Genomic DNA, 26723 nt, shown 5'->3' with positions numbered 1-26723 from the left:
CCACCAATCAGGCCTTTTATGGTAGAGTAGGCAGACGGAAGCCTCAGTAAAATGCACATGACAGCCCCCTTGGAGTTTGCCAAAAAGCACCTGAAAGGACTCTGACCAGATGAAACCACAAATGAACCTGAATGCCAAGCGTCATGTCTGAAGGAAACCTGGCACCATCTCTACGGTGAAGCATGGTGGTGGCAGCATCATGCTGTGGGGATGTTTTTCAGCGGCAGGGACTGGGAGACTAGCAGGATCGAGACAAAGATGAGCGGAGCGAAGTATAGAGAGATCCTTGATGGAAACCTGCTCCAGAGCGCTCAGGACCTCCATCTGTGGTCGAAGGTTCACCTTCCAACAGGACAACAACACTAAAACACACAGCCAAGACTACGCAGGAGTGGCTTCTGAACAAGTCTCGTAATGTCCTTGCGTGGCCCAGCCAGAACCCGGACTTGAACCTGATAGAACATCTGTGGAGAGACCTGAAAAAAGCTGTGCAGTGATGCTCCCCATCCAACCTGACAGAGCTTTAGAAGATTTGCCGAGAAGAATTGGACATTAGAGCAGTGGAAATCTGTCCTTTGGTCTGATGGTCAGTCCAAATTTGAGATTTTTGGTTCCAACAGTCACGTCTTTGTGAGATGCAGAGTAGGTGAACTGATGATCTCCACGTGTGTGGTCCCCACCATGAAGCATGGATGAGGTGGTGTGATGATGCTTTGCTGTTGACACGGTCAGTGATTTATTTTGATTTCAAGGCACACTTAACCAGCATGGCTACCACAGCATTCTGCAGCGATACGCCATTCCATCTGGTTTACGCTTAGTGAGATATAATTTGTTTTTCAACAGGACAATGACCCAACACACCTCCAGGCTGTATAAATGCTATTTAACCAAGAAGGAGAGTGATGGAGTGCTGCGTCAGATGACCTGGCCTCCACAATCACCCGACCTCAAACCAACTGAGATGGTTTGGGATGAGTTGGACCGCAGAGTGAAGGAAAAGCAGCCAACAAGTGCTCAGCATATGTGAGAACTCCAAGTATGTTGGAAAAGCATTCCCCATGAAGTTGGTTGAGAGAATGCCAAGAGTGTGCAAAGCTGTCATCAAGGCAAAGAGTGGCTACTATGAAGAAACTAGAACATATTATGATTTGTTTAACACTTTTTTGGTTCCGACATGATTCCATGTGTTTTTTCATCATTTTGATGTCTTCACAATTATTCTACACTGAAGAAAATAGTTGTAAAAAATATTTAAAAATTGAATGAGTAGATGTCCAAACATTTGACTGGTACTGATACATATACACTCAGTGGACAGTTTATTAGGTTCACGAAAATGGTTTGTTCCTACAGAGTGAGTCATGTGGCCGTAGCTTGCTATATAAAGCAGGCAGACAGGCATCGAGGCAGTCAGTTACTGTTCGATTGGACAAAAAGTGTGACCTAAGCGACTGAGCGTGGTATGATCGTCGGTGCCAGGTAAGCCGGTTGCAGTATCTCAGAAATGGCTTCCTGGGCTTTTAATGCACGACAGTGTCTAGGGTTTACAGAGAATTGTCAAACAAACAAAAATATCCAGTCGAAAGAGAATGGCAAAAATCATACAAGCTAACAGGCGGGCCACAAACAGGTAAATAACGGAGCAGTACAACAGTGGTGTGCAGAATGGCATCTCGAAACACACAACTCGTCGGTCCTTGTCATGGATGGGCTATTGCAGCAGACGACCAAACCTGGTTCCACTCCTATCAGCTGAAAACAAGAAGCAGCAGCTCCAGTGGGCACGCAATCACCAACACTGGACAATTGAGTGGTTCCTGTTGCATCATGCTGATGGCTGACTCAGGATTTGGCGTAAGCAGCATGAGTCCATGGCCCCATCCTGCCTGGTGTCAACTGTACAGGCGGCACTGTGTGTGTAGCCTGACACAAAAGGATTTAAAAATCTTACCCAAATCCCAATTCAATCAAATGTAATTTTCCCCATGCAGGCTAAACGTAAGTATCAAAGAAGTATGGTCTAAAGGCCTCGGCATGGTTCCCAACTGAAACCGTTTGTACATATATTATGACTACATTTCGTGACAGTTTTGTCTTTTGGCAGGAGTTTTCGGCTGTTCGTGTGCACTTTTGGTAGGAAAACCTAAGTTCGGGAGCCAAAGTCTACGCCCCTTCATCGGTGACTGGTCAACTGTAGGGGTGACGCAAATGTATTCTTCTTCTCGATTCCGCCCCGTAACTCAGTGTGGATTCAACATGGCAAATTACAACTTCGAGCATTGCTTGGCCGGAGGTACAGAAGTAAATAAGACAGAAAGCAACATAACGTCTTCAGAGGATGAGCTATGTTCTTCTATTTTCTATTTTAGTCAAGGAAAAGAGCCATGTTTGCTAACAACAGCTAGCGCTAGCTGACATAAAATCAAAGGAGGAGGGAAGAGGAGGCAGCAGAGTATGAGAGAGTTAAGGACACCAACAAGGATAATAAGGGAGAGTGGGCTGGCAAAAGTAGAGATGTATGGGAGGAGAGAGCAATAACTGGAGAGCGGGGAGGGGGAGAGAGAGTTGGAGCATTAATTAGATATAAAAATCACCCAGTCGAGGGTCTCCTACTGCAGTTTCACCCAAAATAACTCTTGAAACCCTCCACCATCGCTCTCTGGGCCGTATGCCCATATATCAGTCTCTCCCATATTATATGTCTTGCAAATCTAGTAGGTTCCAGGCAATTCCCGAGTCTCTCTGTGTATGCAATTTTATCAGTCCTTGATTTTATAGGGGCAGCAGGGTAGCCTAGTGGTTAGAGTGATGGACTAGTAACCGAAAGGTAGCAAGTTCGAATCCCAGAGCTGACAAGGTACAAATCTGTCGTTCTGCCCCTGAACAGGCAGTTAACCCACTGTTCCTAGGCAGTCATTGAAAATAAGAATTTGTTCTTGACTGACTTGCTTGGTAAAATAAAAGGTAAAAAAAAAAAAACGTTTTAAACAATTTTATCTCTTCCTTGTTTGGCCGTAGATGGCTTATTACCAGTTTATCGCCCTCTACTGTCCTGGGGTAATATTGCCACTTTCCCCATTTTTAAGCAAACATCTTGTTTTTTATTTTATATAACTAGGCAAGTCAGTTAAGGGAGTATGCGAGCGCACTCGTTCGCTTTGCCCAGCCGAGTTCAAACCAAAGCATGCTGACGCCTTAATCCTACTTCAGAGCGCAGTGAAGTGGTATGCTCAGGCATCAGACATCAGAACTAATAGTTAGGCTGAGGCAACACGTGAGGAGGTTGTGCACCTGTGTCCTGTGCAACAGCATGATGCCATGCAGTGCTTGTGTTGTTGCTTTTGGACAATATCACAGCCTCTGTGGCTACTGCTGCACGCCACAGATTCCTCACAGTTGAGAAGAGTTTAGGACTAAAAATAGCAGCAGGATTTGAAAAAGGTGGAAAATGTGATATTGAGAGTGGAAACAGTGTGAATGTCTCTCGCTCTCCGTGGACAAATGGCACACATGCAGCAGCGTACAAGAGCCGAGCAGTAGCACAGGTGAAGATGTTTCAGAATGAGGAGTTTAATTTCCCTTGAGGGGCCTTTGTACAAAGGGTTGTCATCCCCCATCCCCTCACTCTGGGCCATACCACATAGCCAGGATGAGCACCATTAACTGGCATGCTAATTTGTTGGAATCATTGCCTTTTGTCCCTCCACCCCTTTGTGTCCCTCCCTCCCCACCGCACCACCCTTAATTCCTGTCACTGCCTGCTTGCTAGATTTAGGTCAGACAGCCTCCAGCTTGCAAAATACATGTGGAAAGAGGGTGGTGGGGGGAGGGGGGGCAGCGGAGTATGAGAGAAAAGGACGCCTACCAGGATAATAAGGGAAAATTGCAGGGAGAGTGGGCCGGGAAAGGTAGAGAGGGAGGGGAGAGCAATAACTGGAGAGCGGAAGAGGGAAAGAGATTGTTGGAGCATTCATTTGATATCACCCAGTCAGATATTTCGCTTTAAAATTTATACCAAACAAAAACCATTGATTTCTAAGTTTAATAAACCATATAACTCTATGCACAAGGACTACTTTTAACAATTTCCCCAGGAAACTTTACAAAAACACATTTACAGGAAGAACTGTGTAGAAACAAAGTTAGGTAACAGAATAAAACGGAAGGACATTTTACTGAAATTCTGTTACCAAATTTTTAATCTGCAGTTTTGTTCCAGTAAATGTTTTACATTTTATGTGTACATTTTTCCAGTGGTCATTGTGCATAGAGTTGTATGGTTTGTTAAACTTAGAAATCAATGTTTTTTGTTTTGCATACATTCTCAAGTGAAAAAAATGAGTCTCGGTGTCATTCCGTTTCCATGGAAATGCCCTTAACAAATATACTGTGCCGAAGTTTACGCATACCTTTTCAGATGCAAGACAAAGCGGAGGTTAGATCTAAATGAGAAGAACTGTATGGGAGCATTGCTGCTAAGATGAGAACTGTTATTGTGTAGCGCGGCAGACAGAGAGCGGTGGGTCGTTGCGCACACAGCATTAACACATGGTCCTTTAATCCTCTCAGAGTTTGGCTGAGGACCGACAGCAAGTTAATGTAGACGCCAATCAAGACAAATTACATTCTCCTCAACTGATCGTCATGGCGTCTGGTCTGATGGAGCGAGGTACTGGTTGTATGACTAGGAGGATTTGGCTGCATTACACACACATACACACGTAGCTGAGTGAACGGTGGAGGATTCCACGTGGGAAAATGTGTCAGATAGACTAACCGTGTGATCTGTCTCAGATCAATATTCCTGACACGCACACTGTGAATGACTGACTACCCCCCCCCCCCACACACACACACACACACACACTCCACTTAGCTGCCCTAAAACACACTCAGACGCTCTACACCACACAGATCCAGGTCACACAGAGCCCTGCTCCAACCCCCCCCAGTATTAGGGACCGGCACAGAACTGTAAACACACGCACTCATATAAACCTTTGGGCCCACTTCTTATTCCAACACCCTGGGATTCACAGGATTATCAGCAAAGCATTCCCTAGATCAGCACTTGTACTTAGATGCTTTATGACCATGGGCCCTGCCACTGAAGACCTATATATATAAACCCCACCTCTTTAAGGAATACCTAGGATAGGATAAAGTAATCCTTCTCACCCCCCCCCCCCCTTAAAAGATTTAGATGCACTATTGTAAAGTGGCTGTTCCACTGGATGTCATAAGGTGAATGCACCAATTTGTAAGTCGCTCTGGATAAGAGCATCTGCTAAATGACTTAAATGTAAATGTAAATGTATTGGTTCCCAAATAAACATTCTTGGGATGGGGGGTGAGGACAAGACAGAGCTTTATTCTGGTGGTTGCACCTCCAAAACAAACTCAATCACTTCCTCCTGCATTCATTCCATTGTAAAAGGTGCCCTCCCTGCGGTGTCATCCTCTCTACAGCACCACTTCAATGGCCAGTTCACCTGAACCTCCAGCTCCAGTCAAAGGCACAACTGTTGAAAAGCTCGGAATAGCTTTGAGCACATATGTACCAAGCGTCTCATAGTTGGAATGCTGATCTATGATCAGGTCCCCTATCCATTCATTATAATAATAATAATAATCTTTAAAAAACTGACCCTAAATCAGCACTTCATGAATACAGGCCTGGTGTCCAATGTCTTCTGGTTAGCTAGATGACATCTGTCAATTCAACCCACAATCTCAAGTCAAGGCAACATATTCAACAACATCCTTATTATCCAGCCAACCTCAGACAGTCCATCCTGTGTGGCTGTCTCCTGAAACACAAAGACATGGGTGGAACAGCCAGCAGCAGCCCCATTAATTTAGCCTTGCGCCGACGTGATGTGCTCTACAGTGAAAGGAATCAGAAGACCCATTCCAGTATGAGTAGCTAGGACAACAGCACAGAGAGCAAGGCTTACCTCTTCACACAAGCTTGAGAGGCGGTTACTACCTTTCCAAAAGCACCTAGTTGCAACACTTGCCCATCAATGGGTGCCTATCAAGCGGTGTCCACTGTCCAGCACAAGAGCTCCAGCAAACAGGACATTAAGTGCTTATCCCCACCACTGCTCAAGCCATTCACCAACACCAAATGGACAGAGGCTGAAGTCAACGAACTGGTCGGTGTGGGGCCCCTCCCCCAACACGGGCCCTTTGAGGAATGGTTTGCGAAGAGTGCTGGGAAGGAGGGAGCTGAGTGAACAGAGGGGGCCGGCCCAAGATTAGACATTCCTTAACATCACTACAGTGTCAGAAAACACACTTTACACTCCCCAAAATCCAACGCAAAATGTGCTCACTCATTCGTGGAGACCCGGTTGCGCACACAGACATACTTGCTTGGCATCCCTGATGACTAATCTGGGAAACTCAGAGTGCAGCTAGAGAAAAAAAAAATCCCAGAAATATCAGACACGGTGATGACAGTTAGGAGGCAACACAGAATGCAGTCTCAGAACCACCTGGGTTTCCAAAATGCACCACCTCTAGCTGCCTCTACTGGAACAAGCTAGAGAAGGGACTGAAACCAAAACTGTTTCAGCCTCTTTGAATAGCAGGGGTGAAAGGTCCCCAAAGGGACAATCGCAATGGATCCCTCACAGAAACAGGATTTTGAGATCCCCTCCCCCGATACCCTTACTGCAGACAGTATTCCATCTCCTGAAGAACAGGTAAGGTCAAGTCAATTATTTGGAACCACAGACAGAAGCAAATGGGACGAAACCCAAACTTGTCCAATAAGAAGGCTCATTTCAGCTGCAAAACAGTTTCCATTCATCCATCTTGTCTTGGTGTTCTCTGAAGGGTTGCCAACTGTCTCAGACTTTGAAAATTAATTCACTTGAGGTGAACTTAGCAGCAGCATTAAAATAACCCTGAAAGAATCTCTTGATGTGATAAGCCTAACCGCCCTTTTCCCTCTACAATTGCTCAAACTGTTTGTCACTGAACCAAATCAAGGCAACAAGACGCAACAGTCAAAATAACTGCATTTAAGTTAACCTCAATGCCACCCTTATTTGTTTAGAGACATAGGTGACACGGATACTGCTTAGAATCCTATTCCCACGACAAGAGATGAAGGGGATTCTGAGGAGCGGAGTGGCGAAAGAGATTTCAATTCACATTACATCCTTCCTTACCTTTCATTTCATTGTGACTGGCAACGTGACATTCTTGGTCCAAAGCTCAAATTGACCAAATTTCACAGTAGCCACTAAGAACCAACTATTTAACAATCCGAGAAACTTTTCATCTAAAAAAATATTACTGTATAGATTAATGCAACCAAACCATATTACACTCCTGAGTAATGCAACAATTCACAAGTATGCGAATACGATTAAATGGTTTCATTTTCTTGTCCGTACACATTAAATTAGCTGACAATACACACGCTAACTCCTGCTAGCTAACAACATCCTTTAGATCAGTGATTCACAAACCTTTTATAGCCCCGTACCCCTTCAAACATTCTACCTCCAGCTACGTACCCCCTCTAGCACCAGGGTCAGCGCGCTCTCAAATGTTGTTTTTTTGCCATCATTGTAAACCTGCCACACACAATCTATACAATACATTTATTAAACATAAGAATGAGTGGGAGTTGTCACAACCCAGCTCGTGGAAAGTGACAAAGAACACTTATAAGACCAGGACGCAAATAATAATAATCAATAATTTCGCTCTTTATTTAACCATCTTACATATAAAGCCTTATTTGTTCATCGAAAAAGGTGAACTCACCACAGGTTAATGAGAAGGGTGTGCTTGAAAGGATGCACATAACTCTGAAATGTTGGGTTGTATTGGAGAGATAAGGGGCAGCATTTTCACTTTTGGATGAATAGCGTGCCCAGAGTGAACTGCCTCCTACTCTGTCCCAGATGCTAATATATGCGTATTATTATTAGTATTGGATAGAAAACACTCTGAAGTTTCTAAAACGGTTTGAATTATGTCTGTGAGTATAACAGAACTCATATGGCACGCAAAAACCTAAGAAATCTAACCAGGAAGTGTGACTTCTGAGGTTTGTAGTTTTTCAAAGCTTGGCCTACCGAATACACATTGAGATATGGATTAGGTTGCACATCCTAGGGCTTCCACTTGATGTCAACTATCTTTAAAAACTGGTTTGAGGATTCTACTATAAAGGAGGGGCTCATGAGACCGAGTCAGTGAGAGAGCCGCAGTTTTGTGACTTGCGCCCCCGACAGAGTTACCTCTAGTTCCAATGCTTTTCTGAAGATAAGGTAATTCTCCGTTTGGAACATTGATGTTTTATGTTAAAAACATCCTAACGATTGATTCCATACATCATTTGACATGTTTCTAAAGGACTGTAGCGGAATTTTGAGTTTGTCTGGACGAAATGCTCGCGCCTCATGAAGATGGATTACTGGGTTGAACACGCTAACAACAACTGGCTATTTGGACATAAATGATGGACTTTATGGAACAAATCAGTAATTTATTGTGGAACTGGGATTACTGGGAGTGACTTCTGATGAAGATCAAAGGTAAGTGAATATTTATGGTGTTGTTTCTAACTTTGTTGATTCCAAAATGGCAGATATTCCTCTGGCTGTTTTGGGCTCTGAGCGCCGTTCTCAGATTATGCTTTTTCCGTAAAGTTTTTTTGAAATCTGACACAGCGGTTGCATTAAGGAGAAGTCTCTTTCATTATGTGAATAACACTTGTATCAATGTTTATTATGAGTATTTCTGCAAAATCACAGGATGTTTTGGAATCAAAACATTACTGCACGTAAGGCTCCAATGTAAACAGATTTTTGGATGAAATATGCACATTATCGGGCAAAACATACATGTATTGTGTCACATGATGTCCTATGAGTGTCATCTGATGAAGATCAAAGGATAGTGATTCATTTTATCTATATTTCTGCTTTTTGTGACTCCTATCTTTGGCTGGGAAAATGGCTGTTTTTGGCTATGACCTAACATCATCATATGTTGTGCTTTAGCTGTAAAGCATTTAAAAAAAAAAAAAATTATCGGACACGATGGGTAGATTAACAAGATGTTTATCTTTCATTTGCTGTATTGGACAATGTGTGAAAGCTACATATTTCTAAAAAATATTTTTGAATTTCGCTCGCTGCCTTTTCAGCGGAATGTTGTCGAGGGTTGCTAGAAAGGTTAAGACATTAACAGCTTACAGACGGTAGGCAATTCCCTCTCTGCAGAGGACTTCGTCAACCATTTTGAAAAGAAGGTCGACGACATCCGATCCTCGTTTGCTAAGTCAAACGACACCGATGGTTCTGCTCACACTGCCCTACCCTGTGCTCTGACCTCTTTCTCCCCTCTCTCTCCAGATGAAATCTCGCGTCTTGTGACGGCCGGCCGCCCAACAACCTGCCCGCTCGACCCTATCCCCTCCTCTCTTCTCCAGACCATTTCCGGAGACCTTCTCCCTTACCTCACCTCGCTCATCAACTCATCCTGACCGCTGGCTACGTCCCTTCCGTCTTCAAGAGAGCGAGAGTTGCACCCCTTCTGAAAAAATCTACACTCGATCCCTCCGATGTCAACAACTACAGACCAGTATCCCTTCTTTCTTTTCTCTCCAAAACTCTTGAACGTGCCGTCCTTGGCCAGCTCTCCCGCTATTTCTCTCAGAATGACCTTCTTGATCCAAATCAGTCAGGTTTCAAGACTAGTCATTCAACTGAGACTGCTCTTCTCTGTATCACGGAGGCGCTCCGCACTGCTAAAGCTAACCCTCTCTCCTCTGCTCTCATCCTTCTAGACCTATCGGCTGGCTTCGATACTGTGAACCATCAGATCCTCCTCTCCACCCTCTCCGAGTTGGGCATCTCCGGCGCGGCCCACGCTTGGATTGCGTCCTACCTGACAGGTCGCTCCTACCAGGTGGCGTGGCGAGAATCTGTCTCCTCACCACGCGCTCTCACCACTGGTGTCCCCCAGGGCTCTGTTCTAGGCCCTCTCCTATTCTCGCTATACACCAAGTCACTTGGCTCTGTCATAACCTCACATGGTCTCTCCTATCATTGCTATGCAGACGACACACAATTAATCTTCTCCTTTCCCCCTTCTGATGACCAGGTGGCGAATCGCATCTCTGCATGTCTGGCAGACATATCAGTGTGGATGACGGATCACCACCTCAAGCTGAACCTCGGCAAGACGGAGCTGCTCTTCCTCCCGGGAAGGACTGCCCGTTCCATGATCTCGCCATCACGGTTGACAACTCCATTGTGTCCTCCTCCCAGAGCGCTAAGAACCTTGGCGTGATCCTGGACAACACCCTGTCGTTCTCAACTAACATCAAGGCGGTGGCCCGTTCCTGTAGGTTCATGCTCTACAACATCCGCAGAGTACGACCCTGCCTCACACAGGAAGCGGCGCAGGTCCTAATCCAGGCACTTGTCATCTCCCGTCTGGATTACTGCAACTCGCTGTTGGCTGGGCTCCCTGCCTGTGCCATTAAACCCCTACAACTCATCCAGAACGCCGCAGCCCGTCTGGTGTTCAACCTTCCCAAGTTCTCTCACGTCACCCCGCTCCTCCGCTCTCTCCACTGGCTTCCAGTTGAAGCTCGCATCCGCTACAAGACCATGGTGCTTGCCTACGGAGCTGTGAGGGGAACGGCACCTCAGTACCTCCAGGCTCTGATCAGGCCCTACACCCAAACAAGGGCACTGCGTTCATCCACCTCTGGCCTGCTCGCCTCCCTACCACTGAGGAAGTACAGTTCCCGCTCAGCCCAGTCAAAACTGTTCGCTGCTCTGGCTCCCCAATGGTGGAACACACCCCTCACGACGCCAGGACAGCGGAGTCAATCACCACCTTCCGGAGACACCTGAAACCCCACCTCTTTAAGGAATACCTAGGATAGGATAAAGTAATCCTTCTCACCCCCTCCCCTTAAAAGATTTAGATGCACTATTGTAAAGTGGCTGTTCCACTGGATGTCATAAGGTGAATGCACCAATTTGTAAGTCGCTCTGGATAAGAGCGTCTGCTAAATGACTTAAATGTAATGTAAATGTAAATTAAAGTCACAGTTATGAAAACTTAGGACACTAAAGAGGCATCCATCAGTGCTCAGACTGTCCACAATAGGCTGAGAGAGGCTGGACTGAGGGCTTGTAGGCCTGTTGTAAGGCAGGTCCTCACCAGACATCACCGGCAACAACGTCACCTATGGGCACAAACCTCCCGTCGCTTGACCAGACAGAACTGGCAAAAAGTGCTCTTCACTGACAAGTCACAGGTTTGGTCTCACCAGGGGTGATGGTCAGATTCGCGATTATTGTCAAAGGAATGAGCTTTACACCGAGGCCTGTACTCTGGAGTGAAATCAATTTGGAGTTGGAGGGTCCGTCATGATCTGGGGCGATGTGTCACAGCATCATCGAACTGAGCTTGTTGTCATTGCAGGCAATCTCAACTCTGTGCGTTACAGGGAAGACATCCTCCTCCCTCGTGTGGGATCCTTCCTGCAGGCTCATCCTGACATTACCCTCCAGCATGACAATGCCACCAGCCATACTGCTTGTTCTGTGCGAGATTTCCTGCAAGACACGAATGTATGTGTTCTGCCATGGCCAGCAAAGAGCCCGGATCTCAATCCCATTGAGCACGTCTGGGACCTGTTGGATCGAGGGTGAGGGCTTGTGCCATTCCCCCCATAAATGTCTGGGAACATGTAGGTGCCTTGGTGGAAGAGTGGGGTAACATCTCACAGCAAGAACTGGCAAATCTGGTGCAGTCCACGAGGAGGAGATGCACTGCAGTACTTAATGCAGCTGGTGGCCACACCAGATACTGACGGTTACTGTTACTTTTGATTTTGACCCCCCCTTTGTTCAGGGACACATTATTCCATTTCTGTTAGTTACATGTCTGTGGAACTTGTTCAGTTTATGTCTCAGTTGTTGAATCTGGTCATGTTCATACAATTATTTACACGTTAAGTTTGCTGAAAATAAACGCAGTAGACAGTGAGAGGACGTTTCTTTTTTTGCTGAGTTTAGTTGCGGAGAGTCCCTGTAATCCTAGATTCAGATCATTCAGGCAAGAAAAAACATCATCCAGATAGGCCAGTCGTGTGAGAAACTCGTCATCATGCAGGTGGTCAGACAAGTGAAAATGGTCAGTAAAGAAAACTTTAAGACAGTCTCTCAATTTTTAAAAAACGTGTCAATACTTTGCCCCTGATAACCAGGGCACTTCTGCATGTTGTAAAAGCGTTGCATGGTCGCTGCCCACATCATTGTATAGTGCAGAAAATACACGAGCGTTCAGGAACCTTGCTTTAACAAAGTTAGCCATTTTCCGAAATGTATTTCAAGCTGTCAGGCATTCCCTTGGCAGCAACAGCTTCTCGGCGAATGCTGCAGTGTGCCCAAGTGGCGTTGGGAGCAACTTCTTGCACACGGGTTACCACTCCACTATGTTTCCCTGTCATGGCTTTTGCACCATCAATACAGATACCAACATGAGCTGCAGCTACATATGGACCATTAGTGGAATTCCTGCGAGAGAGTAACTGTTAATGTGATTGGATGCTAATTATTTGACTAGGCTACCGGTATTTGACGTTGTATTTTTACTTCGCTGAACACTAGAAGGTTTAATTTTATTTTTGGCAGTGAAATGAGGCTACTCAGATGAGAAAAAACCCTCACCCAAATGTATAGCCTGTTTGAAAATGTGAATCACATTTTTTTATTGCCGCACCCCCGACGGCATTGCGCGTACCCCAGTTTGGGAATACCTGCTTTAGATCAAGTAACAATCGCATATCAATAATGAACATTTACCCCTCCCATACGAAAATAAAAAGTTACAATAATGTTATCATACAGTGTCATTCATATAATATAGGCTACACAGCTAGGTAACATTAGCGAGCTAAACAAAATCATTTCTGCATCCTCCTCACAACAACATGTTGGCTGTTAGCTGCATGTTGATGTTTAGCTAACCCATAGCTAGATAGTAGCTCTTAGGCTTACACTAGCGTATTAAAAGTATCTTTAGTGATGGGGGGGGGGGGAAATCAAAGTTGTCTCAATATTATTTTGCGCCGATATTATATTGACATTTGACTCCTAGCTAGTGCTAGTTGGCTGTACCTGCGCCAACACTCATCCTATAGCTTGTTTTCCCATCACCTTTTTAAATAGTGAGCCTACATCTTTTCAGCACTTTTATTTTCCTGACTGATCAAAACTTGTTTCACCTGGATTCACTTTGTCAGTCTGTCATGCAAAGAGCAGGTGTACATAATGTTTGTAAACTCGTGTATTATGATAATAATAATAGTAAGCCGTATGGCAGCAGCATACGGGGTGGGTGGGTGTATGCATGGTGATGAGTGTCTGTATTAGAGGTCGACCGATTAATCGGAATGGCCGATTAATTAGGGACGAGTTTTCATAACAATCGGAAATCGGTATTTGGCCAATTTTTTTACACCTTTATTTAACTAGGCAAGTCAGTTAAGAACACATTCTTACGTTCAATGATGGCCTAGGAACGGTGGGTTAACTGCCTTGTTCAGGGGCAGAACGACAGATTTTTACCTTGTCAGCTCGGGGAATCAATCTTGCAACCTTACAGTTAACTAACCCATTGCTCTAACCACCTGCCTCTCTTTGCACTCCACGAGAAGCCCGCCTGTCACGCGAATGCATTAAACCAAGGTAAGTTGCTAGCTAGCATTAAACTTATCTTATAAAAAAACAATGAATCAATCATAATCACTAGTTAACTACACATGGTTGATGATATTACTAGTTTATCTAGCGTGTCCTGCGTTGCATATAATCGATGCAGTTCGCGAAAAAGGACTGTCCTTGCTCCAATGTGTACCTAACCATAAACAATGCCTTTCTTAAAATCAATACCTAGAGTGAAAGCACCGTCAGCATTCAAAAGTGACCAAAACATCAGCCAGGAAGCATAGGACCTGAGAAGTGGTCTGTGGTCCCCACCTGCAGAACCACTCCTTTTTGGGGGTGTCTTGCTAAATGCCTAAATTTCCACCTGTTGTCTATTCCATTTACACAACAGCATGTGAAATGTATTGTCAATCAGTGTTGCTTCCTAAGTGGACAGTTTCATTTCACAGAAGTGTGATTGACTTGGAGTTACATTGTGTTCCCTTAATTTTTTTGAGCAGTGTATATTTACTTCTGTGTATTGATTTTAAGAAAGGCATTGTGGTGGCAGCATCATGCTGTGGGGATATTTTTCAGCGGCAGGGACTGGGAGACTAGTCAAGATCGAGGGTAAGATGAACAGAGCCAAGTACAGAGAGATCCTTGATGAAAACCTACTCTAGAGTGCTCAGGACCTCAGACCCCAGACTGGGGCAAAGGTTCACCTTCCAACAGGACAACGACCCTAAGCACACAGCCAAGACAACCCAGGAGTCTCTGAATGTACTTGAGTGGCCCAGCCAGAGCCCGGACTTGAACCCGATCTAAAATCTCTGGAGACCTGAAAATAGCTGTGCACTTATCCAACCTGACAGAGCTTGAGAGGATCTGCAGAGAATGGGAGAAACTCCCCAATTTGGGTGTGCCAAGCATGTAGTGTCATACCCAAGAAGACTCAATGCTGTAAATCGCTGCAAAAATGTCTTAAAACCTGTTTTTGCTTCGTCATTATGGGGTATTGTGTGTAGATTGGTTTTTTTAAAATCCTCATCAATTTTAGAATAAGGCAGTAACGTAACAAAATTTGGTAAAATTCAAGGGTTCTGAATACTTTCCGAATGCACTGTATATTCTTTAAGAATCAATGGATACATTTAATTAATTTATAAGTCCAAAAATGGATGTAGCAACTGCTGATTGCCCATTTAAGATTTGAATGTCTATTTCAGACTCGGGCTCTCGAGTGGCGCAGTGGTCTAAGGCACTGCATCTCAGTGCAAGAGAAGTCACTAGTCGCTGTTTATTTTATTTCTTAACTGACTTGCCTATTTTTAAAAAAAATGTATAAACATCCATAACTGTAGTTTTTTTCCCTCTCTAAAGTAATAATAATTCAAAATTATTGTTTTTGTATTCAGCAAAGACTTTCCTTTGAAATGGCTAACAATGTTTTGACCTAAGACTTACAAACTGAGACTTTTAATAATATGTTGTCTCTCAAAAATCCAATTTCATGTAGCATCCATAACACGTCTTGCATGCTTTATTTCTCCAACATGCCAATATTTTAAAAGGTCTGCTTTTTGGGGTAAACACTACTATAGACACACGCATCAAAAGTAGTATTTATATTTTGTTTGTCCATTCTGTGAGACATGAAAGTTGTGATTTTGTGTGCAAATATAATGTCCATAACACTGGAATCTCCCATAATCAACAGGGGCAATTGGTTTTCGCCGCCGGCCTACCCCCCTCTCTCCAAATGAGTGCGAGTGAATGTGAAAATGTTGGCTCTGGCTCCGACTGTGGGTCAAACCCAAATGGCACTCTAGTGGGCTCTGGTCAAAAGGAGTGTATTATTTAGGGTATAGGGTTCCATTTGGGGCGCATCCACTATGCTGAGCACATCTGCAAGGCTGACTGACTCACTCTACCCAGCTAAGGGACCAGGGGAGTGCAGATGCTTTTACACAAACTACAGAATCAACTAAATTACTGGCGCAGCATACATAAAAAGACCCCCCTCCTCTCGTTCTCACTAACTAGTACTGTATCTGGCTGGCTGCCTGGTAGTGAGCTCTTGAAGACACTGTCATTACAGGCCACCTTCACAGGTAGAGAAGAGGTAGAGAGGATGGCATCTAGCAAACAACCAGCGCACTACTTTGACAACAAAACTAAAAATGTACATACCGATAAACCAAACTCACATGCATAAAGCTTAGGCTAAAAGATGATTTTTAAACAAATTAAATGTTTGAGGTAAAAATATAGGTGTATGGCATAATGTCACAATGATAAGCATGCAATTCTCTCTACATCACATGAGATGTTTAACAAGGAAATTAGTTAGCTGGAGAGACAAAATGTCCCCCAGCACCCCCAAATACCAGGTCAAAGGTTGAGTGATGTGAGCAGAACATGCAGTACTTATGGGAATTTATTTAGAGACGGGCAAGTTAACAACAACAACCACCTTCACCCCAGAAGCATTAGTTACAACTCATTACTCGAGGAAGTCATCAGAATCATAAAGCCATATGGGAATGCCAACAACACGTAATTGGATGACAAGGCAGCAAGACTTTGCCATTGCCTGCCCCCAAAGAAAATATTATACCTTCATATAAATGAAAAAAAAAAAAAACTCTGGTCATTAGTTTACAGTTGGGTGTATTTGAACTGGTATGCCCAGTCATCACAGGTGTGTTCACTTTTAATCCATTCCAAAGTGCACATATTCCTCTCTGTATAAACTTGGGCAGAGAGCGGTTGTGCTGTGCCGGCCCTGCTCTCTTTCTCTTCCCTGCTGCACCGTGACTACCCTTGCACACAGTCACTGGACCCTTCCTACTTCAAAGTTTTTAAAAAACAGCTTGACTGCTGACTGATCGGCCGGCTGATCGGCACCGACAGGAGCAACTCATTGGGAGTCGGCTGCACACACAGACACTGGCTGCCTGCTGCACGGGACCCTGTCAAAGTGTGTGTGTGTGTGTGGGGGGGGGGGGTGCTCGGCAACAAAGCGAGCGGACCCTCATTCAGAATACATACAAAGACACTTCTCTAGTGAGACATGGGAACATGCATCACTTCAGAGTTAATACTGTTAACAGCCTTTGTGTGTTATGACTTGGGAGGTACGGACCCATCAATAGAGGTGGCTCTCTTCAGTGTCTGTTAATCAATCTTGATGGACCATCCACTCCATTGCAGGCCAACTGGAATTTATGTCATCCAACCTGTAGCTGCACACATGCTCTGAGGGAGGGAGGTATTTGCAGACGCCTTTAAGTGCAAATGTTTCCCACCCACAGGAAGGTCCATCAATGATGTTGCTCTTGCTGCGGGCGATTCCCTGATCCACCTCTACGCAGACGACACCATTCTATATACTTCCGGCCCGTCCTTGGACACTGTGCTATCTAACCTCCAAACGAGCTTCAATGCCATACAACACTCCTTCCGTGGCCTCCAACTGCTCTTAAACGCTAGTAAAACCAAATGCATGCTTTTCAACCGTTCGCTGCCTGCACCCGCACGCCTGACCAGCATCACCACCCTGGATGGTTCCAACCTTGAATATGTGGACATCTATAAGTACCTAGGTGTCTGGCTAGACTAAACTCTCCTTCCAGACTCATATCAAACATCTCCAATCGAAAATCAAATCAAGAGTCTGCTTTCTATTCCGCAACAAAGCCTCCTTCACTCACGCCACCAAACTTACCCTAGTAGAACTGACTATCCTACCCATCCTCGACTTCGGCGATGTCATCTACAAAACTGCTTCCAAAACTCTACTCAGCAAACTGGATGCAGTTTATCACTGTGCCATCCGTTTTGTCACTAAAGCACCTTATACCACCCACCACTGCGACTTGTACGCTCTAGTCGGCTGGCCCTCGCTACATATTCGTCGCCAGACCCACTGGCTCCAGATCATCTATAAGTCCATGCTAGGTAAAGCTCCGCCTTATCTCAGTTCACGATGGCAACACCCATCCATAGCACGCGCTCCAGCAGGTGTATCTCACTGATCATCCCTAAAGCCAACACCCCATTTGGCCACCTTTCGTTCCAGTTCTCTGCTACCTGTGACTGAACGAATTGCAAAAAAAATATATATATATATATAATAATAATTCGCTGAATTTGGAGACTTAACTCCCTCACCAACTTAAAACATCTGCTATCTGAGCAGCAAACCGATCGCTGCAGCTGTACATAGTCTATCAGCAAATAGCCCACCCATTTTTACCTACCTAATCCCCATACTGTTTTTATTTATTTTATTTTCTGCTCTCTTGCACACCAATATCTCTACCTGTACATGACCATCTGATCATTTATCACTCCAGTGTTAATCTGCAAAATTGTAATTATTCGCCTACCTCATGCCTTTTGCATACAATGTATATAGACTCCACTTTTTTTTTCTTCCTATTGTGTTATTGACTTGTTAATTGTTTACTCCATGTGTAACTCTGTGTTGTCTGCTCACACTGCTATGCTTTATCTTGGCCAGGTCGCAGTTGCAAATGAGAACTTGTTCTCAACTAGCCTACCTGGTCAAATAAAAGGTGAAATAAAAAAATAAAAAATTGGACTGGGACTTGATACAAAGTTCAAATAACAACATTGGTGTATCAGACATCTACGTGAGCGAGTGTGTCCATAGTAATAGTATAAAATGTAGCTACTCCTTGGCTTGGTCATGATTCTTGGTCAACAAGGCATCAGCTGGAAAACACTTGTAGTTCCTAGGGAAACCTCAAACCCCCTACCCATTTTAATACACACACTGCACACACAGGCACACAGCAGAGAACCCTCCCGATTCCCAACCAATCAGTCATATCAACTGCTGCTTACAAGCTTTATTTTTAGTTAAGCCCTCAGTCACTCACCACCGCCAATGTTTCTGAACATAGAGGATGTACAGTCGTGGCCAAAAGTTGAGAATGACACAAATATAAAATTTCACCAAGTCTGCTGCTCAGTTTGTATGATGGCAATTTGCATATATACTCCAGAATGTTAAGAGTGATCAAGTGAATTGCAAAGTCCCTCTTTACCATGCAAATGAACTGAATCCCCAAAAAACATTTCCACTGCATTTCAGCCCTGTCCCAAAAGGACCAGGTGACATTTCAGTGATTCTCTCATTAACACAGGTGTGAGTGTTGACGAGGACAAGGCTGGAGATCACTCTGTCATGATGATTGAGTTTGAATAACAGACTGAAAGCTTCAAAAGGAGGGTGGTGCTTGGAATCATTATTCTTCCCCTGTCAACTATGGTTACCTGCAAGGAAACACGTGCCGTCATCATTGTTTTTCACAAAAAGGGCTTCACAGGCAAGGATACTAATGCTAGTGAGATTGCACCTAAAATCAACCAATTATCAGATCATCAAGAACTTCAAGGAGAGCGGTTGAATTGTTGTGAAGAAGGCTTTAGAGCACCCAAGAAAGTTCAGCAACCGCCAGGATCATCTCCTAAAGTTGATTTAGCTGCGGGATCGGGGCACCACCAGTACAGAGCTTGGTTAGGAATGGCAGCAGGCAGGTGTGAGTGCATCTGCACGCACAGTGAGGCGAAGACTTTGAGGGTGGCCTGGTGTCAAGAAGAGCAGCAAAGAAGACATTTCTCTCCTGGAAAAACCCCATGGACAGACTGATATTCTGCAAAAGGTACAGAGATTGGACTGCTGAGGATGGGGGTTAAGTCATTTTCTCTGATGAATCCCCTTTCCGATTGTTTGGGGCATCCGGAAAAAAGCTTGTCCGTAGAAGACAAGGTGAGCGCTACCATCAGTCCTGTGTCATGCTAACAGTAAATCATCCTGAGACCATTCATCTGTGGGGTTGCTTCTTAGCCAAGGGAGTGGGCTCACTCACAATTTTGCCTAAGAACACAGTCATGAATAAAGAATGGTACCAACACATGCTCCGAGAGCAACTCTTCCCAACCATCCAAGAACAGTTTGGTGACGAACAATGGCTTTTCCAGCACGATGGAGCACCTTGCCATACGGCAAAAGTGATAACTAAGTGGCTCGGGGAACACAACATTGATATTTTGGGTCCATGGCCAAGAAACTCCCCAGACCTTAATCCCATTGAGAACTTGTGGTCAATCGTCAAGAGGCGGGTGGACAAACAAAAACCCACAAATTCTGACAAACTCCAAGCATTGATTATGCAAGAATGGGCTGCCATCAGTCAGGATGTGGCCCAGAAGTTAATTGACAGCCTGCCAGGGCAGATTGCAGAGGTCTTGAAAAAGAAGGGTCAACACTGCGAATATTGACTCTTTGCATCAACTTCATGTAATTGTAAATAAAAGCCTTTGACACTTATGAAATGCTTGTAATTATACTTCAGTATTCCATAGTAACATTGACAAATATATCTAAAGACACTGAAGCAAAAAACTTTGTGGAGGCCTGCTCGCCTCCCTACCACTGAGGAAGTACAGTTCCCGCTCAGCCCAGTCAAAACTGTTCGCTGCTCTGGCTCCCCAATGGTGGAACACACTCCCTCACGACACCAGGACAGCGGAGTCAATCACCACCTTCCGGAGACACCTGAAACCCCACCTCTTTAAGGAATACCTAGGATAGGATAAAGTAATCCTTCTCACCCCCCCCCTTAAAAGATTTAGATGCACTATTGTAAAGTGGCTGTTCCACTGGATGTCATAAGGTGAATGCACCAATTTGTAAGTCGCTCTGGATAAGAGCGTCTGCTAAATGACTTAAATGTAAATTAATATTTGTGTCATTCTCAAAACTTTTGGCCATGACTGTACACAAACAAAAGTGATTCAAAATACCTTGGAAAGCTGTGCAAAACTGATTCATCTTATTGAATTATATGATAGAGATGAAGGGGGACGTCGACGGAGAGTGAAGAACAAAGGACAAAAAGTGTCTCGATCTGGGGGCTGCAATTCCCACAGGTCCCGACAGATAATTGCGGCACGGTCTACATTTTTCATTTTGCGGGAGGGAGCAGGCGGTCAGACTGGGATGAAAATATTTTTGTAGTCCTGCAGATTATTTGGAAACATTTTCTTTCTAATTTGGAGAACTTTAATGACCTAGGGTGTCAGTAGACTATTGACATTACAATGACTTTCAAATGTGATGAATCATTTGCTTATGAAACTGCTTTTGTGACTGCCTTATGAAACTGCCTACCTATTGTATTAAAAACACATCTCGGTCTACCCATGTGAGAGACGCAGACTCGGCCTAGGCTAGGCCCCTTAGTTCTAGTGAGGGAAATCTTAACGCTACAATATACAATGACATTCTCGACAATTCTGTGCTTCCAACATTGTGGCAACAGTTTGGGGAAGGCCCTTTCCTGTTTCATCATGACAATGCCCCCTGTGCACAAATTGAGGTCTGTACAGAAATGGTTTATCGAGATCGGTGTGGAAGAACTTGACTGGCCTGCACAGAGCCCTGACCTCAACCCCATTGAACACCTTTGGGATGAATTGGGACGCCGACTATAATCCAGGCCCAATTGTCCAACATCGGAGCCCAACCCCACTAATGCTTGTGGCTGAATGGAAGCAAGTCCACGCAGCAATGTTCCAACATCTAGTGGAAAGCCTTACCAGAAGAGTGGAGGCTGTTAGAGCTGCAAAGGGGGGGGGGTGTATATATTTTCCTGAAGGGGCCCCATCAATTTTCATTTCAGAGAGGTCAGATTTTCTCCATGTAACCCTTATTATGAATAAAGTGCACTCCCTTACAAGCAAAAACTCAAACAGGCAGTACCAGTGACCCGCTCAATACGGAAGTGGTCTGATGATGATGCTAAGCTAAAGGACTGTTTTGCTAGAACAGACTGGAATATGTTCTGGGATTCATCCGACAATATTGACAAGTTCACCACATCAGTCACCGGCTTCATTAATAAGTGCATCGAGAACAATCCCAACCAGAAGCCATAAATTACAGGCACCATCCACACTGAGCTAAAGGCTAGAGCGACAGCTTTCAAGGTAGCGGGAGCCACGCTCATTGAAATCAGCTACGACATCTGACGAGCCATCAAACAGTCAAAAGTCAATACAGGATTAAGATTGAATCTTACTACGCTGGCTCTGACGCTCGTCAGATGTGTCAGGGCTTGAGAGCAACAGCTGTTCCGGGTGACTGTGTGAACTTGCATTCTGTAGCTGATGTGAGTATGACCATCAAACAGGTTAACATTCACAAGGCCGTGGGGCCAGACGGATTAACCAGATGCGGATTGCCAGCAGCTGTTTATGACTTCAAGCCTATCAACTCCTGAGATTAGGCTCGTGTAACCGATGTGAAATGGCTAGCTAGTTAGCGGGGTGCGCACTAATAGCATTTCTAACGTCACTCGCTCTGAGACTTGGAGTGGTTGTTCCCCTTGCTCAGCAAGGGCCGCGGCTTTTGTAGAGCGATGGGTAACGCTGCTTCGAGGGTGGCTGTTGTCATTGTGTTCCTGGTTTGAGCCCAGGGAGGAGCGAGGAGAGGGACGGAAGCAATACTGTTACACTGGCATAAGTGCCTATAAGAACTTCCAATAGTCAAAGGTTAATGAAATACAAATGGTATAGAGAGAAATAGTCCTATAATTCCTATAATAACTACAACCTTACACTTCTTCCCTGGGAATATTGAAGACTCGTGTTAAAAGGAGCCACCAGCTTCCATATGTTCTCATGTTCAGAGCAAGGAACATAAATGTTAGCTTTTTTAAATGGCACATATTGCACTTTTACTTTCTTCTCCAACACTTTGTTTTTGCATTATTTAAACCAAATTGAACAGGTTTCATTATTTATTTGAGGCTAAATTGATTTTATTGATGTATTATATTAAAATAATTGTTCATTCGGTATTGTTGTAATTGTCATTATTACAAATAAAACTTTTTTTTTCAGCCAATTCATCGGTATTGGCTTTTTTTGGTCCTCCAATAAATCGGTATCGGTGTTGAAAAATCATAATCGGTCAACCTCTATTGTGCACCAATGAAATTGGGTATCGGACTGCTCAGTGACATCCATAGAACACAGCCATGTAGTTTTCACAAATATTAGCGTATCTGCTCTTACTGCAGGACTCTGAAACCACTGAAATTAGCCACACTAGCTCGCAATGTTCAATACACATAGTAGTTTAGTTTATTAATTGGACCATTTTAAAAACAAGCACACATAAAATTTGAAAGACACATGTACTTGAGTAAAACCATTGAGGATAGTGGATAATCATTATTGTGGCTAGATTCACATAGGTAGGAACAAGCGATTACCAGGGCCTAGTCCAGCAGGAGGAGAGACAACGTTTGCCAACGTTCAGACAGAAATGTATTATGTATAATAAACATGCCCCTGATTCTAAGGAATCGTGTCAGTTATATTCCTGGCATTTCTATCTGCAACATGCCAAAGCGTTTTTGTACTGAACACAGCAGTGGTACATGGATAAAATCACCGGGGAAGCCAATCCAGAATGATTTGCCATATTACAGCTAGAGGTCGACTGATTAATATTTGGTTCGATTTCAAGTTTTCATAATAGGTAATCGGCCGTTTTGGACACCAATTACATTGCAATCCATGAGGAAACTGTGTGGCAGGCTGACCACCTGTTACGCGAGTGCAGTGTCAAAAGGACCTTGTGGCTGCAATGAGCCACGGTAAGTTGCTAGCTAGAATTAAACTTATCTTATAAAAAACAAAACAATCAATCTTCACATAATCACTAGTTAACTACACATGGCTGATGATATTGCTACGTTAACTAGCTTGTCCTGCGTTGCATATAATCAATGCGGTGCCTGTCCTAAAATTAGTCACCATCACTAGCCGGATACCACCCGGTTACTCAACCCTGCACCTTAGAGGCTGCAGCCCTATGTACATAGACATGGAATCACTGGTCACTTTAATAATGTTAACATACTGCATACATATGAAATTAGTAAAATACTGTATTCCAGTCAATGCCACTCCGACATTGATCATCCTAATAATGATATATTTCTTAAATTATTTTACTTTGAGATGCGTGTATTGTTAGATACTATTTCACTTTTAGAGCTAGGAACACAATCAATTCGCTACATCCGCTAAATATGGTGTAGGTGACCAATAAAATTGTATTTAATTAAATATATAGCCTATAGCAGGAAGTCTGCAACCTTTGTCATACGAGTGACAATTTACAATTTTAAAAAATCTGAGTGCCAGTTATGATGTTCAAATAAGCATTGTGGGCTATTCAACTGTGCCCAGAAAATGTCTAACTGCCCACAAACTGCATAACCTAATTCTAGCTGGCTACTAGACAGAGACGCTGTCTATTCAGCCACACCCCACAGTGCTCCACTATGCCTACCTGTATCAAGGCACTTTCCATTTAGTGGTGCTGAATCACAGGTGCGGCCTTAATGTGTAGATTTTTCTTAATTCCTTGGTCGAGTTTGTTTGTCTTTATGCGTCCTTGGTCGATTGTAGGCCTAAGTAATTCCTTTGACGTATGCCTTTTATTTCAATGCATGTGTAGGGTTTATCTGGCATAGTTTGAATTCGCAGTCAGCTGTTTTATGCTCCGGTTACTTTCATATTGATGTCGGTATTTGATAGTGTGTAATATACATCTATTTCATGTTGCGCTGTTCCACAAGTAGGCTAAATTAGTCAATGTAGCCTATGTATGATGAGGTTGAGTAGTACATTGTACACACCATTCCAAAAACCTAATATAGTGGTGATAATGTATTGGGAGGAACATTTTATTTTTTTGCAGTTCTCCAAATAGCATTTTAGAGTTAAAAATGTGTGTGGAAGTACAGTAAATGAGCTTCAATTGGTGGGTGTATTTCTACACCCTAGGTTTAGATGAACTGATGCCACTGAACTCAAGAGTCATAATTCTACAAGCCTCTCGTTCACATGTCCTTCACCATAAGGGGCTTATTGGAGCTGTCATCTGTGACAGACTTGTAAGTGTGCTTTAAGTTTAAACAATCTACATTTGTTGTTTGCTAGGCAAACAAATTAGATATTTTTTTGATACAGTTGAAACGAGGTGCATTTGTGGTGGCCGCAACCGGACTAGATTGTGAACGACACTTGGCGGAATGCATCGCTTGACTGCCGTGAGTGATTCGCACAATAGCCTATCGTCCGCGAACTGCAGCACCCAAACGATTCGTTCTCGAGTTCGTTGACCAGAGGCTGTGTGTATGTTATGGTTCTACAAAGCGGTGTCCATCATACCATTCAATAAATTAATTGCATTCAATGTTGCACCATGCGATCACTGATCCGTTCTAAACATGCAAATAGACAGTTGATGTTCGGGAATACGTCTCCAGCAGGTCAAACGAACGACAAAAATTAACCGAGTCACTCGGAATCATGACAACAAAAAACGAATCGTGCGCGAACTGCACATCACTAGCTACTTCTCATTTGAACGTACGATGAAGACAACACAAATTCGCTAACGTTAGCAAAGCTGACCAATGTCGCCCCCCGTTCGTAAACAAACACTACTGTCGTTATCGTATTCATATTGTAGTGGTACAGTTACGTTATATTTAAACCACAATGATTGGAAAAAATATCAATTGAAGACATTTTGAATGCGGTATAAATAAAGGCAACTGTCAGTGTGACTGTTTAAGAAATGGTTGCTAGCCAGCAAACGTTAGCCAACACTTGAGACGAATTTGGATATTTTACGAGACAGTAGTTCAATTCCAAGAAAAAAAATCGTAACTACGTAGCCTACTTACGTTAACGTTACTTTCCTAAATCTATGACGAGACGATTGACTAACATGCGAATAATGGCTTGGGCCATTTGTGGCTAACAAGCTAACTAGCTAGCTCTGTGCCCTGCTAGTTAGTAAACAACTCTGATGTAACAAATATCCTGTACCAAAATGTAGCTCGTTAGTTGGCAAAAGTCAATGATGTGGTAGTACAGTGCTACCACTAGCTATAGCGAACTAGTTAGATGATGGTTTAGCCTGCTCGCTGTTTAGCTACATGCTAGCTAACGTTAGCTTTACGTGACAATGGAGTGAAGTGGCTGCTGGTGCTGACTTACCTTGCAACTTCAACTGGCCGGGGTTGGTCTGCGTGGCTGCAGTCTGAGCTCCGCGGCAGTAATGCGCAAACCCGTTTTCTGGATGATTGGGACTCGGTTTCATTAAGATAAATTGTACTGACAAAATAACGTAGCCAGCTATCTAACGTTAGCTTTTAGGACAAGTTGCTACTGTAGCTAACTAACGTTAAATGTCGAAAGGTTGTCCATGCTCGTCTACCTAGGAAACTTGTTTAGGCTAACGTTACTTAACCAGCTAACGTTAACTTAGCTACCTTTCGCAGCGCTCGGCACCATCAGTGCTATTTCAATAAAGTACAGCTTTAATTCAATTAATTGCAAAACAGTGTAGCGTTGTCCGTCACCCAAGCGTTCTGCTTTGATTGATAACCCTGCCCTACCCTCTCAATAATGTCGCTAACTGGCCTGATAACTGAGGGCAGCCTGGTCTGCGTGCCTGCTGTATTGAAGGGCTGCACTTTCCTTGGCTCTGTTCTCCACTAACGTTACAGTGCGAATTCTAGCCACCACAGTTCAGCCAGCTAGCTAGCTAACAAGCTGCTTCCTTCTGTTGCACAATGGGCTGGTGGTGTAATTTATGCATGAGATCAAGGACTTCTATGACCACACTGTAATATAGTCTGATTAATCAGGCTGTAGTACACAGGTCATTCATTTGTATATAAAGCCTGAAACGAATGCTTCCAAAATCGTGTAAATGTAAACAATGTACTTTTACAAGCCAGAATGTATAATGAAATTACATTTAAACTCTGTTGCTTCAACTGCTCGATTTTTTTGGGACAAAATATCCATAGGAAAGTAATTGTTTTTTCTGATTTTTAAAACATATTTTAGTCTAATGTTGGATATTCAGTTCTCTCATCAATAGCTATT

The 26723-nt window shown here is 43.8% G+C and overlaps 1 protein-coding gene across 2 annotated transcripts in view; it reads right to left on the bottom strand.

The window, feature by feature from the left end:
* LOC118393600 (zinc finger MIZ domain-containing protein 2-like) overlaps positions 1-26415 on the bottom strand; it is a 72027-nt gene extending 45612 nt beyond the window's left edge. Inside the window, exon 1 of one of the 2 annotated variants that reach the window (XM_035786423.2) lies at positions 25827-26415. The gene's annotated coding sequence lies outside the window, so the exon portion shown is untranslated. Of the gene's footprint in view, positions 1-24105; positions 24128-25826 lie in introns of those variants that run through there. The other variant, XM_052462638.1, reaches the window with a different exon arrangement.
* Between the last annotated feature and the right edge of the window lie 308 nt (positions 26416-26723).

Source organism: Oncorhynchus keta, chromosome 14, assembly GCF_023373465.1.
Source record: "Oncorhynchus keta strain PuntledgeMale-10-30-2019 chromosome 14, Oket_V2, whole genome shotgun sequence".
NCBI classification, from domain to species: domain Eukaryota; kingdom Metazoa; phylum Chordata; class Actinopteri; order Salmoniformes; family Salmonidae; genus Oncorhynchus; species Oncorhynchus keta.
The sequence above is the reverse complement of the archived record's forward strand: the minus strand, read 5'-3'. Positions and strand labels throughout refer to the sequence as shown.